Source organism: Oryzias latipes, chromosome 7 (genome assembly GCF_002234675.1).
Source record: "Oryzias latipes chromosome 7, ASM223467v1".
NCBI classification, from domain to species: Eukaryota; Metazoa; Chordata; class Actinopteri; order Beloniformes; family Adrianichthyidae; genus Oryzias; species Oryzias latipes.
Window position 1 is genome coordinate 18,501,318 of NC_019865.2, and position 16,465 is coordinate 18,517,782.

General features: G+C 38.9%; 1 protein-coding gene across 1 annotated transcript in view; it reads right to left on the reverse strand.

Moving 5' to 3' along the window:
* The window catches only part of LOC101175079 (cadherin-4), a 334,935-nt gene that overhangs the window by 247,936 nt on the left and 70,534 nt on the right, over positions 1-16,465 (reverse strand). The window lies entirely within an intron of this gene.

The window sequence follows — 16,465 nt, forward strand, 5'->3', positions numbered from 1 at the left end:
CTCACATAATATGTTTTGTGTATAAGTTAAAAAAATATAAAATGAAAAAAATACAAAATGCAATTTACGTATGCACAAATTAAGATTACAACAGCTTCAAACTACTTACACACACACATCTTTAAAAAACACGCACGAATCCCTTGTTACGCACACACGAAGCCAAAGTTTCGCACGGATCCACCGTGAGACTGTTTTCACGTCTCACAAATTCGTCCGTAAGTGCTGCGTTTAAATATCAGTGGAATGCTCGGTCATTAGAATTTTCCTATCAGCCAGGACAAGAGAAGAAGCAGGAACGGACAGACAGCCAAAGAAGAACAGGGATTTGAAGGATCTCCAACAGGCAGTTGTCAGTGCCTCTGAATGAAAGCATCACCGATGACCTCTGAATGATTTATCCCTGGACGTGCTTCTGTCTATCAAAGCATCAGCAGCCATTAGCATCAGAGGGATGAAGTGAATGAGGAAACAGAGGAGCTGTTGCTCATCTGTCATCCTTTAAAAGAGGACCCTCAGCACAAAACCAGTTACCTACCAATAAAAAAATAAAAATAAAATTCTTGTCTCATACGTAGACATTTCTCCATTGTTGAGAGTCAGGATTCTCCCTTTTTTTTGTCACATGAACAACCAAACCCAAGTTGTATAAAGCTGAAATCAATCTTTGTCTAGTCTGCTTTGGCGCCTTTTTATTTATTTTTTCCAAAAAAACAAAAACAAGGAGTAGGGTTTTACTTAAAAAACAAATAGTCGTTGTGACTCCCATCTGTGTTTAAAATTCACTGCATTGTCCCCGTAGCAGCCAGTTATTTTCCTGCACCAGCAGGAGTTTTAACTCACTCGTGGATAAAGGCAGCAAAGACTTACAGAGAGTTGTAAATTGCTACACCAACAGGGAGCTGGTAGGAAATTACCATGCTTGTTTTATTCATTAATATACTTTATTAAAAATTATTTCACTTCATTGCTCTGGCCCTTAGGCCCACAAAGCAGCAGCAGCGGCAGCAGCAAGGTGTACCATAAAAGCTCCAGTAGCTTTGAAGGTAATGACTTAAAGCTTTTTCCTAAAACTAGAAAGCAAAAAAAAAAAAAAATGGGGGGAAAAAAGTGACAAAACTGCGAGTTTGTGTTCGTTTGAGAGACAATTTAATGGCTTTATGCTGGCACATTTACATCAGCCAATTTTATTGCTAACAGATCATTAAAACAGTAATAGGATAACAGCCATTAAGCTCTAAGCCACGGCGGAAATGAAGCCACCAGCGAAAAAAGGCATTAATAATAATCAGTGCAGGAAAAAACAGAAGTACACACGGGAGAAAAAGAAAATGACTAAGTGTGTGTGTGTGTGTGTGGGGCGGGGTTTTGGCGTTAAAAAAAAAAAAAAAAGAGTCATGGCAGGATTCACAGGAAAAGGTTCCTGCTGTTCAAGAATCCCGGGTGCGAACCAATCCCACTGCTGGGAGGGGAAAATGGATGGTGGGGATAAGCAGGAGTAGTAAATGTTTAGGATTCAATTAGCCTTGCCGCTCCTTGTTAGTTGGGGCCAGGACTGACAGCTGGAGGAGGAGACGGGGACACTGGCAGGAACGCACACCCTTTCCCTACGGTGGCGAGTGACATCTCAGCCACTTGGGAGATTATCAAGGAACTGCAGACAATATCTGCAGTGGCTTGTTTACAACTGCAACTATCACTGATTAAATTACTCTCTGCCAATATGGATGAACCTCTCTGCGCTTGAGGAAAACTCCTGACAGATTGGAAACATCGTAGCCACAGAAAAACAGTCACATCAAAGAAAACTTTACACCTCAGGTTGTCAAATTATTTGTGTAGACCTCCAAAGACATGGCCTTGAATCAAAGGATGAAAACCAAATGTCAACTCTCAGAAGTTGTTTTTCTTTCCATCTCCATCTAAATCAAAAAGTACGCTTCTCGTTTTATGTATTTGAAATGTTCAACGCTTGCGTTTGGTGAGTGGGACTTAATTAGCTGTACCAAATGTTGGATTTTAGGTCACTGTCAGGGGGAGATGCTCCTTTACTCAATGGCTAAAGAAGAAATGAACCATAAAACGTAAGGTAAAAAGTCAGTAGATATAACGCTGGTGCCTCAATTAATAACTTGTACAAAGATAATAACGAAGCCATAAACAGGATCCATCCTCCGCCCTAACATTGCTTAAGAGCAAAAAGAAATGGGAACGATTGATTTTCTGCATGGCCCTGAATGTTCTGTGGATCTTGTCTGCAGACTGCCAACTATAGGCATCAATACAGACGTGCCTTGCTTAGCCAATTGCACCCTTCAAAAGGCGGAAGGGGGAATGGGGAGCCTGTTTATGTCCAGGGGTCATCTTATAAGAAGTTGCTTCCCTAGCTTACAGTCGATGAGAAACTCTGGGCCTGCAAGATAAGAGTGGCTGGTGTACGTCTATATAACATGCTCTGAAGAAAAGTGGGAAAACTGAGCTCGCACAAAAGCCGGCGTGGGTCTTAGGTGAGCATTTTTCTCCAGTAGGAAAAGAAAATAAAAAGAAGATTTTCCTCTTTGATAAGATGTATAACAGATCAAAGCATCCCCTCTAGGTGGATGTTGTACTCTGGCATGTTAACTACACTGGGCACTATTCAGATCTATGTGGTTCTCAATAGACATCTACATACATGTCTAAATTTAACTGCACCTAAATTAGTTCCATACTTTCGTGTAAAAAAACAGGTTTTAAGTCGTGCGATTCATTTTTGGAGCAATTCAAATAATTATGACCTTTAATTAAAGAATCTGTTTTTCAATCCAACCTATAATAATCGTTGTAAAAAGTCTCTTTTTCAGATATTTGAAACTTAAATTGACATTGTGGCACAGTGAAAGGTGAAAAAAACTATTAATAATAAATTAGCTAGGCTGATGCAGGCTCTGTCACACCGTCACACCCTGAGTCAAATTGTGTACTTTTTGTGAAAAACTTTTTAAACTTACAAAAAAAGAGAAAGTAAGATTAAAGTACTAGTATTTAACTTGACCACGGTTTAAGCAGGAAATTGCCCTTTAAGTGTGCATTCTTGAAAATAAATATACTTTGCTGAAGCAATAGTCCAACGTGATCAGACCTCAGCGTCGTCCATTTATTTATGATAACGAACATAATAGATAACAGTGATAGATTAAAAAGAGATTGACGTGGTTAAAAAAAAAAAATAACACGTAAAAATAACAAACGTGATAATTCTACACCTAGTTTTAAGGATAAATAGATACATTTTCCAAAAAAACCTGCTATTGATCATTCCACTAAAAGCAAATTTTGATGCGAAACTGCTTACTAACCAATGTCATTTCCTTTTGCGGTCAAATAATGTCCCAAATTAGATAGAAATATTTCATAATAAATTTCAGTCTGTACCGTAGAAGAGGTATCCCCACATCAGGGTTACATCAGAATAAATCAGACTACTTTTATCAACCAGAAATGTACTTTTTACCTTACTGAGTTAATAAAAGATTTTGTATTAACCTGCTACGGAGAAATTCTTATTAACTAATATTTAAAAGCCTCTAAATGAGATGAAAAGGGCTAAAAGGGAAAATACCTGCTTTCTGGCTCAATGAGTAGTTTCTAACGACCTTGAACATTTTGAAAGCACATGTGAATAAATGAATGGACTTTAATTTACTTTTTTAGCTAAACACTATAGGTGGAGGAAAAGATGGCGTACATGGTAATTGAAATTTGACCAATTTCTCCTTTTTTTTTTAGTTAATTCATTTTTTTATTAAAGAACATATAAGATAAATATTACTGGTCCTTCTGGTGGATTACTGTTTAAAAGAAAAAAGGAAGAAGTAGCTGCTGTATGTATGTCCCTGTGCATGTGGGTGTTTCCAATTGTTCCATTGAGATGCTGGACATTTTATACTGGACCTCTAATGAAGCTCAGCAAGGTAGAAGCACCTTGCCTAATCAAGCATGTCACCGCAAACATTGCCAGCACTGTTTACATTTTCAATTAGGCTTTTCCCCTTGCTCATCGCTTAGCGTCTCTGTCTGAGCATCTGGACCCATCACTCGTACAGGCTGCTGTGCACGCTTCTCAGCAGGTAATTATGGGACTGTCAGTGCCATGCCATCTCTGATGGGCACCCACCATTAATATTTATGGTGCTCTGAATCAACCCCACACTGAGCACTGTGACAGCAATCACCCCACTTTTTTAATATCCCCATCCAGATCAATTCTGATTAGCATTTCAAGCGCTTGGTGGAGCCGCACAGTCGGCTCAACGCCTCCTTTTTTCCTCCAAAATGACTGGAGGCAAACAGAAAGAGACAGAGGAGCAAAAACACAGCCAATTTTGAGTCAAAGCACTGATAAAATGTCTGTCATGCAACAGTCATAGTGAAGTAAAGCGGATGGTATGATCTTAAAGACCCACTCCAAAGGAAATTGTGTTTTTGGTGTTTTTAACATGTTCTTTGTTGTTTGTTACTTAGAAAAGTACGCTGGGCGGGCCACAAGCTCCCTGCTAGCAGGAAAAGGTGTAAACGGAAAGCTTTCAATAATGGGGAGTGGAAATGGGGGCGGGGTTTCTCTGAGCCAACAGTATCGCCCACAACTTAGAGATTCAAATAAACTCCTGCCGCTCTGCAGAAAATATGGCATAGAAAACAAGACGGGTTTTTTGGCTAAGAAGGGGCATAACTACATCATCATCGTCACTACAAGAGTACTGGGAACGCTTTTAAAAGAGCAAAAAATGATCGGACTTGGACTTTAATTGGAGGAGAAACAATTGCTTTGATCAAAAATATGATTATGACATCAGCACTTTGGCCAGAATATGTCGGCTTTTTAGTGTTGATATTAAAAATGACATGTATGGCGGTATCCTGAAAGCTATCACTCCTCTCTGGCGCTGCAGCCAGCAGGGCTTTTTTCGAAGCACATAGACTGAGCTCCTCATTTTATTTTATTTATTATTTTATTCTTCACTGGAAGACAAACCAATCAGCTTATCTCCCAATCCAGAGGGAGTGAGGGCGTTTGTTTCTGTAGAGGGAAATAATAATGCAGCAACGTAACGCACTGAACAACAATTGAATGGGTAGGAAGTGGCACATTGAGTGTCCAAGTGTGTGTGTCTGATACGTCTCTGTTAGAGGTTTTTTTGTGTGTGTGTGCGCCCGCATGAGTGTGGGAAAAAAGCCTCTCCTGGCCTTGAAGCGCCCCCACAGATGTTTATTTGTAGTGACAGCAAGGTTTGTTTGGTCTGGGCTCCTATTTATCACAGTGAGCTGATTGTATGGCTGTGTCTAGATCCCACATAGAGAACACAATCTGCGCCATGACAGATATGCATGAGTAAGCAATGCAGTGCTAGAAATCCACAGACACAATGTCTCAGCTTGGATTAGCAGCCACTCGTAAGTAAAACAAACACACAAAAAAAAACCTGACCCACGTGAAGAAGCCCAGAAAACTCCATGCTGCATGAGAAATCTTAGCAGTTTCTTTCTTTCTGCAATAGTTAACTCTAACACCGGAGAACCTACTATGCCCTTTGACATACCGTAACTCCTTACACATCAACGTGAATCAGTTGATCCACAGAGAAAAGTGGCTTTACGTCAGTATGCAAGACTCTACTCCTTGTGCTATCTTGTGGGGTCCAGATGACCCCACCCTTACATTGACGTGTTCTCCCGACCATGACAAAGGTGGATAAAGGTGGGAAGATTTCATGTAATCCATGGACACCAGTGAAGATCACAAATCATTGAAGAAAAAAGGTTCAGCGCACTGTCTTGTGGGGTCCAGATGACCCCACTCTCAATGTCAACGTGCCTCCAGATAGCACATGGGTTAAAGTGGCTTTTCACAGCAACACATCACAAATTTAAAGTGCAAAGCTACTTTTCTCTGCAACATATCAAGCTGATTCACATTGGTTGTATTAAGGGTTGGAAAAAAGTACAATAGTTGAAGGAATGTAAACACAGGAGCTAAACCTCAGGTGCAAAAGGGTTAACAGTTTTAAAAAATCTCAACACTTTTGTTAATATCAATTTTGAAAGGAATAAAAGGATTACTGTTTTTTGCCCCTTTTTAAGCTCATCTTGCACACTGAAACCTTATTTTGTACTGGAGACCGGGACAGTTATCTTTTACTCACATTAAAAGGTTTTCATAAAACATGCTATTCTATTCAATTCTAAAAACTTGAGGAGTTCCACTTCCAGTTCATGCTGTCTGCATTCAGGTCCCGCTCTATAAGGCGCACTTTTTGGAGAAAAATTGCAACGCTTCTGAACAACTCCACCAAGCCTGAAAATAAAGGTCCGATCACACCGAACGTGACTCATGCATAAAGTAGGTCACATCCACGTCAAATTCGACCTTCAATGCTTGTTTCCGTCGTGAGAAGCTACAGTCAGATTTTTAGCCTCATCACTACATAAAAGCATCGACTGTGTATTTCGCTTACAATACACGAAAGACACGAATGACGTTGAAAGGTCAGGTTTATTGATTTTGAGGAGCTCAACAGAAGCATCGCTACACACGTCTTCCACCATCTGCCTGCTTAGGAATGACGGCTCTATCGGCGGTACATCCATATCTCTGTGACCTAGTTTGATGATTTGCTGTCCTGCATTAGTACCAGGTTTATAAAATAAAATTAAAACAAGAATAATAATAAGAAAAATATAAAGTTTGGGAGAAGAAGATCAGATTCTCCTCCATGTTTGTCTTGGACGGTGCTTCTTCTGGGTAGCTGTCAGTAGCAAATACTGATAAACGGAAATATGTTGCTCACCTTTTGGTACATCCCGTCAGGGGTCACCACAGACAATCAGCTTTCACTGATTCTTACAGCTGGTTTGGCAGATACTTTTTTCCGTTCCTGACCCAATCCTGTATCTTATCTGGACTGGGAACTGGCACAGTAGAGCCGACTAAGTAGTAGCGCCAAGGGTGTTGCCTAAGGTCTCTGACTGGATTCAGTCTTCCGACCCCTGGGAAGCGGAGCCAATATATACATATATATATATATATATATATATATATACACATATATATATACATATATTTTTAAATCACATATAAGTCGCCCCTGATTATAAGTCGCACCCCTGCCCAAACTACGCAAAAAAAAAAAAAAAAAGGGACTTCTCCTCTGAAAAATACCATGATAATAGAACTTCAACTGTGAAAGAGATCTGAAAAACAGGATAAACTTTAACTGGCATTTTGAAAGAAAGAAAGAAAGAAAGACAGCCAAACGAGCGGGAAGAAGCGAGAGACTCCTTTGGAGGACAAAATGCTCTTTGCAGCTCTAGTGAAAATAATGACTCACCAAATGGAGCACTTTAAGGAAATTCACACTCAACTCTCCTGGCTCTCTTCCTCTTCCATTCACTCCCTATTCTGCTTCCCTCTCGCTCTTTGCTTCCTCGCTACATTGTCTCTTCATCTCCCGCGAGGGAGGCACAAAGGCCCCAAAAAGAACAAAGACGCTTTAGCCTCAGCTAAAACAAATGCAAAAACACACATACATATACAGTACAAGTACTTAGGTAATACACACCTGTGAGACCCCTGTGTGAAACTTGACCTTTTCACATGAGTCATGTTGCCCATAAATATCAGGATTTGTGTGCCTTCTTTTCAACATATCTATATGTGTGCGGTCCTCTGTCTTTGTCATATGTGTGTGTCTGGAAATGTGTGTTTTTATCTTTGAGTTTCACTGCAGAGTTGACCTTTCCATTCCTATTCTGTCCCAGATTAAAACTGACACAGCCCTCTGCTATGAACCAAGATACACAAACGTACACTAGTGCCTTCACACACACACACACACACACACACAAACACACACAGAAACCCACAGATAAAAGCGAAAGCAAATAGATTCAGATGCTGAAATGTGAATCTCCCAAATGTCACCCGTTAAAGTCTGCCTTTAAAGCTTGATTAAAAAAACACCTTTTGACATTCTTCAATCCCCACAAAAAGGGATTTGGGATAAGATTGAATCGTTTTTTCACACCTTAGCTATGCACCTAAATTTGGATTTTGACCCCAAAAAATTAAAATTAAAAATCTGCAAATACAGCAAAAAGAATGACATTTGCAACAGCTCACATTAAAAGAAAAAATAATGTAAAACGTAAATATCAGGTTAAATGATGACCTGACATATAGACATATAGCTATCATATTACCATCCATTCAATCAAATATTGATTTGAAAAAGAAAAAAACATAGAGGCTCAAAGTGAGTTATGGGAGTGAGTTTAACTCACTCACCCACAAGGGCAGAGATCTTTGTGGTATTGGTGGTGTACATGTTTGTGTCTCAGTGGGAGACAGACCTGAGCATAACGCTCAGACAGAGCTGAGCAACACTCCATTTCACTGATCGCTGAGCAGAATCTTGCCCAGTGCCGCAGGGGGATAAGCTCACTTACCTGGCACGCGTGTGATATTCTGCCTGTTGTGTACATGCACGCACAATCTGTCTGTCCATCCACCCTTGGTTGAGCTGTATGATACCGTTATTTTCATTCTTGTCTTAGGATTTACAGTGAGTGGAAAATAATGTAATTGGCAGTCACTGCACGTTTTCCCGCTTAAAAAAGTGAGTTTGGTCTGTATTGTTCAACTGATGGTGGACAAAGTAAGTATTTGGTCGATAGCTAAAGTTTACGTCAATGCTTTGTAATATTACCTTTGTTGGCAATATCAGAGGTCAAATGTTTCCTATAGATCTTCATCAGGTTTCACTGTGGCTTGTTTTTTGGTCTTTTATTCCATGCAGATCTCCTCAAGAGCTGTGATGTTTTGGGGGCTGTTGCCTAGCAACAGACTTTCAACTCCCACAGCAAGGTAATCCATTGGACTGAGACACTCTACTCTAGACCACTCCGGAACCCTAAAATGCTTACATGTAGCAACTGCTTTGTTGCCCGGGTGATGTGTTTGAGATCATGGTCATGCTGGAGGATCCAGCCACAATTCATTCTTAATGCTCTCACTGATATGAAAGAGGTTTTGGTTAAAAATGCCGCCATATATGGCCCCGTACATCCTTTCCTTACTATGGATCAGTCGTCCTGTCCCTTTTGCAGAAAAGGTGCTCCAAAGTATGATGTTTCCACCCCCATTTTTTACAGTGGGTGTGGTGTTCTTGGAATGCAAATCAGAGTTCTTTCCCCTTTAAACCTGGTTAGTGGCGTATTAACCATTTTGGTCTCATCCGACCTAATGACGTTCTCCCGATAATCTTTTGGGTTGACCAGTATTTTCTGCACCATTATACAAACAGATTATTTAAAATAATATAATGGGATGATTCTTTTTAACAAGTGGACTTACGGAAAAGATTATAGATCTCTCTAGTTTTTTTAAATGATTCTACTTGCCGAAATGCTGACTGACAAACACTTGTTAGCCTTACCGTAAATGGAAGAATTTGAGGTGTGAGGTCCTAATGCACTGCTTTTGAACCCCCCCAATGTGTTTTAGGGTGTTGTGATTTAACTGATAAAGTCTTATTTTACTGTAAAATTAAAGAAAACATTAAAAAATGAATACTAATGATTCTACACAATGAAGCTAAAATATATTCTACAAGTAGATTTGCTTTTAATTTTTTTTTTTTTTAGTTAAGCTAAAACCAGCTCATTGGGGTTTGAGGTTGTAGAATGTGCTGACCTGTTTTCCAGTTTTCCATCTGGTGTTTTTAACCCTTGTGCTATCATATGACCCCACCCTTACCTATACGTGTTCTCTCCCTATATGACAAAGGTGGATAAAGGTGGAAAGATTTCATGTAATCCATGGACACCAGTGAAGATCACAAATAATAGAAGAAAAAAGGTTCAGAGCACTGTCTAGTGGGGTCTAGATGACCCAGCTCCCAATGTCAAAGTGCCTAGGATAGCACAAGGGTTATGGTATGTAGTTAGGACATTCCTGGACTCTACTTTTTTGCTGGAGGGCAAACCCATGAGCAACTAGACTTACAACAGACACATACCTGCATAGAAGTCAAAATTAATCCCAGACCCAGAACATCCAAAAACTATTCTTCCTCCATGTTTGACAACTAAAGTCCTTATGCTGGTTTGCACTTCATAAACTTCACAAAATTATCCAGTTTTGTTTCTGCATCAAGCATAAAGAAATGTATTTTGTTAGTAAAATCTGTTCTTACTGTAATCTTATATTTAATTCAGTAACAAGAATGCTTTAAAAATGTTTTGAGGATAAGGTTTTCGGTCAACAGTAGCTCATCAATTTTTTTTTTTTTAGATATTTCAGCAATATTCATACAGAATTTGCAAACAAATCTATATTTTGTGGTATTATTTGGTAACATTTTCAGATGGATACACTCTGCCTCCTTCCTGCTGCTGCAAACTCTTCAAAAAGAGCAAACCAGGTAAAGAAGGAAGATGGATTCTCAGTTTGACACCTTTTTAAAGCATTTAATGTTTTCCCTGGAAAAGTTACTCAAACAAGATTCCATTATGAGGCGCTAAGTGTCTTCTGATGTAACTGGCAGTTCTGCTCTGCCTTAAATGTTCTTTTTTTTTTTTTGCACGATTCATTTCTGCCATGACTGTATTGCCTATTTTAGAATTAAAAGCAAGAAATAACTCCAACTTAAATCTCCAGACAATAGCTGGAGCCTGGCTAATAAGTTTTAAGTAGCTCTGTGTTGGGGACACTATGAAGACAAGCTCATACTAAAAAAAAAGAAAATAGAGGTAAAATTTTATGACTGATGAGAAGCTTTTCCAAACATTATGATTCATTCATCTGGAAGCTGCAGGAAGCACTTCCTTTAGGAAATAGAGGTCAAACACATTAACTCTTCAGTTGTATAAGTAAGAACAGAGCTTCTGGAGAACTGTCAGGAACGTTTTCCCTTTACCTGATGCCCCGATCTCTCTGGAATAAATGACGGAACTGTCAGCACATGTCAAGAGAAGAAAAAAAACCTATCATTTTCTATTTCCACTTTTGTTCAATTATGGTTAATTCCAAATTCTCATCCGCTTCAAGTATTAAAACGTCTTTATTTTAAAGGGAGAAAAGAGTCAACTCTAAATACAATGTACACTAAGGTGGTAAATATATATATGAATCATTGCTTTTGGTTTATAAATGTGGTTTTTAAACTTTTGTGCAATTATTTTTTTTTATTCCCAAATTATTTTAATGCAATGAATTAATCATGACCTGTAATTAATTGATCAACTTGATCTATTTTTTTACAATCCTAATAATTACTGTGAAAAACCTCAAATTAAGGCACTTTCACTTAATTTTATTTATAACCAAGAATTTTATATATATATACAACACATCAAAGAACTGTATGAATACTTCTTTGAGCGATCTAAAAAATTACTGAACACATTTATTAACTCCATAACACATATGTTCAAATAGCTTATTCCAAAATGTATCTTAACAGTCTGCGTACCCAATTTATTCATGATAAAGAACACCTCGTCTGGCTTTCTCCCTCACGTAATAGATAATAATTGGGGCATTATGAGATTGTAGTTCCTAACAGAATTAACCCAAAACAAAGTCCCAAAGTGATGATGTCACAACAAGGAAACTGCGAGATATGTAAGATGTGTTTATATTTGAGAACACAACATTGGCTATATATTAAAGATGTGATTAATGCAATTTTAAATAATTAAAGTCTTTAATCAATTCATTACAATTAAAGCAAAAATCTGACACCCCTAGATTCATATTTCTATTTCATACCATCAATAATCAAAGAAAATGCCCATCCATTAACTCAAATCAAATGCCTGATGAAGTGATTTTTCTGTACACATGATTTATGTAGTTATTAGGAAGCATAACCTAAAACAAAAAGTATTTTTGTGCTTTTTTTTTATAAAATCAAATATAGCATGTTAAAACTGAGGACATCTGCTTTCATGTTTTTTCATGCTGCAGTACAATCTGAAAAAAAACACCAGTCTTTTAAGTTGGTAAAGCTATTAACTCCATTTTTTTTTTCAAATTCCTAATAATTTTATGTCACTATACCCTTCAAACATGAGAAGCATCTCTTGCCAAGGCTCGAATCTAGGGCAACAATTTCATAAAGTTCAGGCATAACATTAGACATGCTTCATACAGGCCTTTAGCAGTGATTTCATACTCTCTATAGAATGTGCACCTGCAGGAATTTAGGGGTGAATCATAAATCCAGGTGTCAACTGTTACCAGGTGGTACGGGCTTGAGTGATCTTAAAGCAAAAAACACACAATTAAAGCGATGAGTGAGACGGACTCCACGGCTTGGCGGGGGGAATCAAGGGAGTGGGATGAGAAGTGTATGGATTCTGCTTTGTTGACTCAGTTCCTGCTGCGGTGCTAAAGCTAGTTAGCCAGCTGTCTTCGGGTATCATATTTTCTTGCCAAGAAAACCAGCAGGAGCACATGGGGGAGTAAAAAAAACCTGCCTTCCCCATTTCTGTTGAAACTGATCACTAAAAGCAGCGACAGCACTCACGGTTAAAGAATCCTGCAAGCCTGAGAAAGTTTTGAAAGTCTCAAAAGTAAAAGAATAATCATTTCAGTTATCTGTTCTGCCCCTTAATGAAGCTATAGCTTAACTTAAGTGAGTAACATTGGTTCCTATTCTTCATTTTCCAAAGTCTTAATAATATTTCTTTCTTTGTTTCCTGTCATTTTAACACAGACTGTTCACTACTGTAATGTCACCACGATTACATAGAGTAACCCATCTTTTTCTTTTCTTGCTCCTGCTATGAAAATTCTTCAAAATCGTCTATTTTTGCTGCGAACCCAACCGGTCCATTCCATTTTTCTATGGACCCACAACCAACGGGGGTGCCAAAATGATATGGTTTGGTCCATTTTATAATGGAAAGGCTCAAAACATGGAACTGGACAAAACCGTAAAGGACCGCAACACTCAGTGGAAACCAGGCTTTATTGTGGTATAGGATAGTCAAAAACATTGGCCAAAGTTACGTTTATTTTACTCACAAAAGTACAAAAAAAGTATTTTTTTTTTAAAACAGAGTCAATTTTGTTACATTTTCTAACTATTTTACTGTAAGAATGTAATAAAAATCTCTGTTTCAGACAATTAGCCATTAGATCTTGACCTTATGTGTGATGTAAAAAAAAATCTGAAAGAACTTTTTTGTTTTTGATACACTAAGGTGCATACTTTTCAGGATTAGTTGATCCATGTGCTGATTTAATTCTTTATCCTCACGATATTTGTTTTAGCTATTTTATGACAGAGAAATTGTGGCTTTCTTATCGAGTCAATTCTAGATTGTAGATTCTAGGATCATTCCATCCTCACTGTCAGAAGAAGAGTCATTTATGGAAAACTGAGATTAGGAACTAAAGAATAAATGTTGCATTGAGCCTCATAAAGCATTTCCTATTACAGGAAACCTTTTTTTATTGGGTGTTCCACATCGAGTGTGGGTTATTGAGCTTCTCAACAGTCACATCTGCATTCTAGGTGCTTTGATGAACTCCTGGTAAAGTGGGGAGGCAGCAAATCCAAAAGCTCTTTAAAAGGAGGTGATTTGCATTCATGATCCACTTTATAAGGTAAAACCAGTTTAAGCGCTTGTCAAACTGGCTAAGGTCATTTCATCAATTTGAAAAAGTGAATTTGTAAAAGGCAAAAATTGCACTTGAATGACCATTGAAGATTGGATGTGCAGTGATCTACTTTGCAGGTCAAAATAGTCTATTCGGCCTCGCGGCACAAACAATTCTAAAAGAAGTCTGGTTCAAAAATCCCATGTGGTTTCAGTAGGCGTGGATTTGTGAAGACGTCGTCTGATTTGAGTCTTCGTTCTGATGCGCCGGTGAAACTCAGCGGCAACGATCTGTTCGCGTGATCGGCTAATTAAACATTTGAAATAAGGCATGCATTAAAAAGAGGTCAGTGGATGCATCTGCAAGTTATTTGATATATTTGATTGTTCAGCAGATTGCAGTTTACTAACATTTTTGTGTTATGTTATAATTTAATTTATAGTGTAAATTCACAAAACTTTGCCTATTGCATGAAACAAAAACAACATACGTCCATTTCTTCTTTTCCTTTCAAATTTTCCCTTTAGGGATCGTCTCAGCGAATCAGCTTCCTCCGTCTAAGCTCGTGTCCTACATCCTGTAACACCAGCTATACCTTCATGTCTTTCTTCACTGCATCCATAAACCTCCTCTTTGGTCCATTTACAACATTTCCTATAGTCAAGTGAACCAAGACCTTCTTTAACTTCTTCCTCCTTTTTTTTACATCCTATTTAAATATTTGAGATGGTTGGAAGGTTTCTGGGGCTCCTTCTATAGAAATTCAGGGCTTGATTGAATACGGCAACACCAGCACGTCTCAGAAAGAGTCTTCAGGCCATTTTTGTTGATCATTATTTATGATTTCACTTTTTTTTTTCTTTTTCGCTTGTAGTTGCAAATGCATTTCCTTCAGTCGATAATCTGTTTATGCATTTACATTTGGGTGAGTAGGTGGATAAGTCATGAAGGGCACTCCATTAGAAGGAACCATAATAATTAGTATTTACACCATTGCATCTGCGAGTGCATTAAGCTGCGCTCGCTTCTCAGTGCTGAACTTTGCGTCACCTCCCATTTCCTGTGTGACAGGTCTGCTGCCCTGTGCTGCTCAGATTGACTTGTGTAATTAGTTGGCCAAGTGATTTGGCAAATTACCTTTTATTATTAGCAACAGTCCAACTCATTCTGAAATAAATACATTAACCACAATTTATGAAAGCCCCCGATGTCCCCTTTTTTATTTTGCCCCCCCCACCCCCCACCCCCCCCAGCTGGCGTCCTTCCAAGCCCTCACGCGCTCCACGGCTTTAAGCTGGAACCTCCTAAAAACAAAGAGTCTGCTTAATTTTGTTTTGGCACAGCCTGCCTTGGCTGGGTTGGTGGTTAAATGGAAGTGTACGAAATTACAAGAATGCGTTCTTCTGTCTGACTGACTGACTGACTGGAAACCTCACTGCCTGTCACAGCTGCTTAATGTGACGTCGGGAAGGGGGACCAGAGCATGATGGAGGCCTGTGGTGGGAGAGCCAAGCCTGAACGTCAACTGTCAAACCCTGGACGTGTAGCTCAGCAGGCTTGTGGGATACCAGCAGAGCAAAGATGGCAGGGGGACAAAAAAGGAAAAAGGGAAAACCGACAAGGGAGAGAAGGACAGAGAAAATAAAATGACATTGGGGAAAAAGAGAAGTACAGAATTAGGAAAATAATGGAAATAAATAGATGTGGGGGAGAAGTGGCGGTGGGGTCGGGTCTTCCAAGTGTTGGAGGAGTTGAAATTTATCGCAGATAACTGCTCCTGATGCTCTGCCGTTTCAATTTCACACAACAGTTCCACAGCTCTGGAGCAAATGTGTCCCTGTCAGCATCATTTAGGCTTCCACCGGTCTCTGTTTCACACCTCTGCCCCTCCCACCGCCCTGTCTTCATCCATTTTTGCTCACCGTCTTTCTATGACTTCTCTCACCCTGTAATGATAAATGGTCCTTAACAAAGGTGGTAAATGATTCCCCCTCCACAGAAAGACAGTGGGGAGGGAGGATGATGGGCAGGGAATAACTGCGAAGACACACGAGCTGAAAAGTGCAAAAATGCAACTTTGTTAAAGACCAAAATACTATATTTAACAGGAAAAAAAAAAAACAACATACAGACTATCAAAAGCAGCCAGATGATGTTATTTGGTCAAACATTAAAAGAAACTCCAGCATGTCTCCTTAAAGTCAAACTCCGATCTTCTTTAGATCTATTTTCAAAGCCTTTCCAGTGGTCTTTTAATGATGATTATGTCATTTTTAGCCAAAATCCCAAAGATTTGTATCATTTTCTGGGACACAGTTTCTGCAGAGCGGCAGTAGTCCGTAGAAATTTGCCTGAGTAGTGGGCGGGACTGTTGGCACGGAGTAAGCCTGCGCTCTTCCATCTGTTTACACGCTCTCCCGTTTATAATGAAGCCCCTTACAACCTCAACCTAACAGTACCGCCAGTGCAACCAAAACGCTGAGCAATATATGAGCTATCCAGCTGTACAGTTTGAGTCAGATGCTTGGACGAGGAAAAGGAGGATTTTTGCTAGTGGCTTACCAAAGTAACACCTACAAGCTTTTTCCAACATTTGTTCCTAATTCTCAACAATTTGAATAAAGACATACTCAGAAATGAAATTTTAAGCTTATTTTTTCTTTATATATGTCCTCCTTCATGAGATAAATGCCACAAGTACATGTTAAAAACACCAAAAACATGATTTTCCTTAGAGTGGGACAGTACCAAAATACTGATTGTTTATTACTGCTAATGCTCCCACATTTAAGGTTCTGACACAGGATCCTAGCCTCA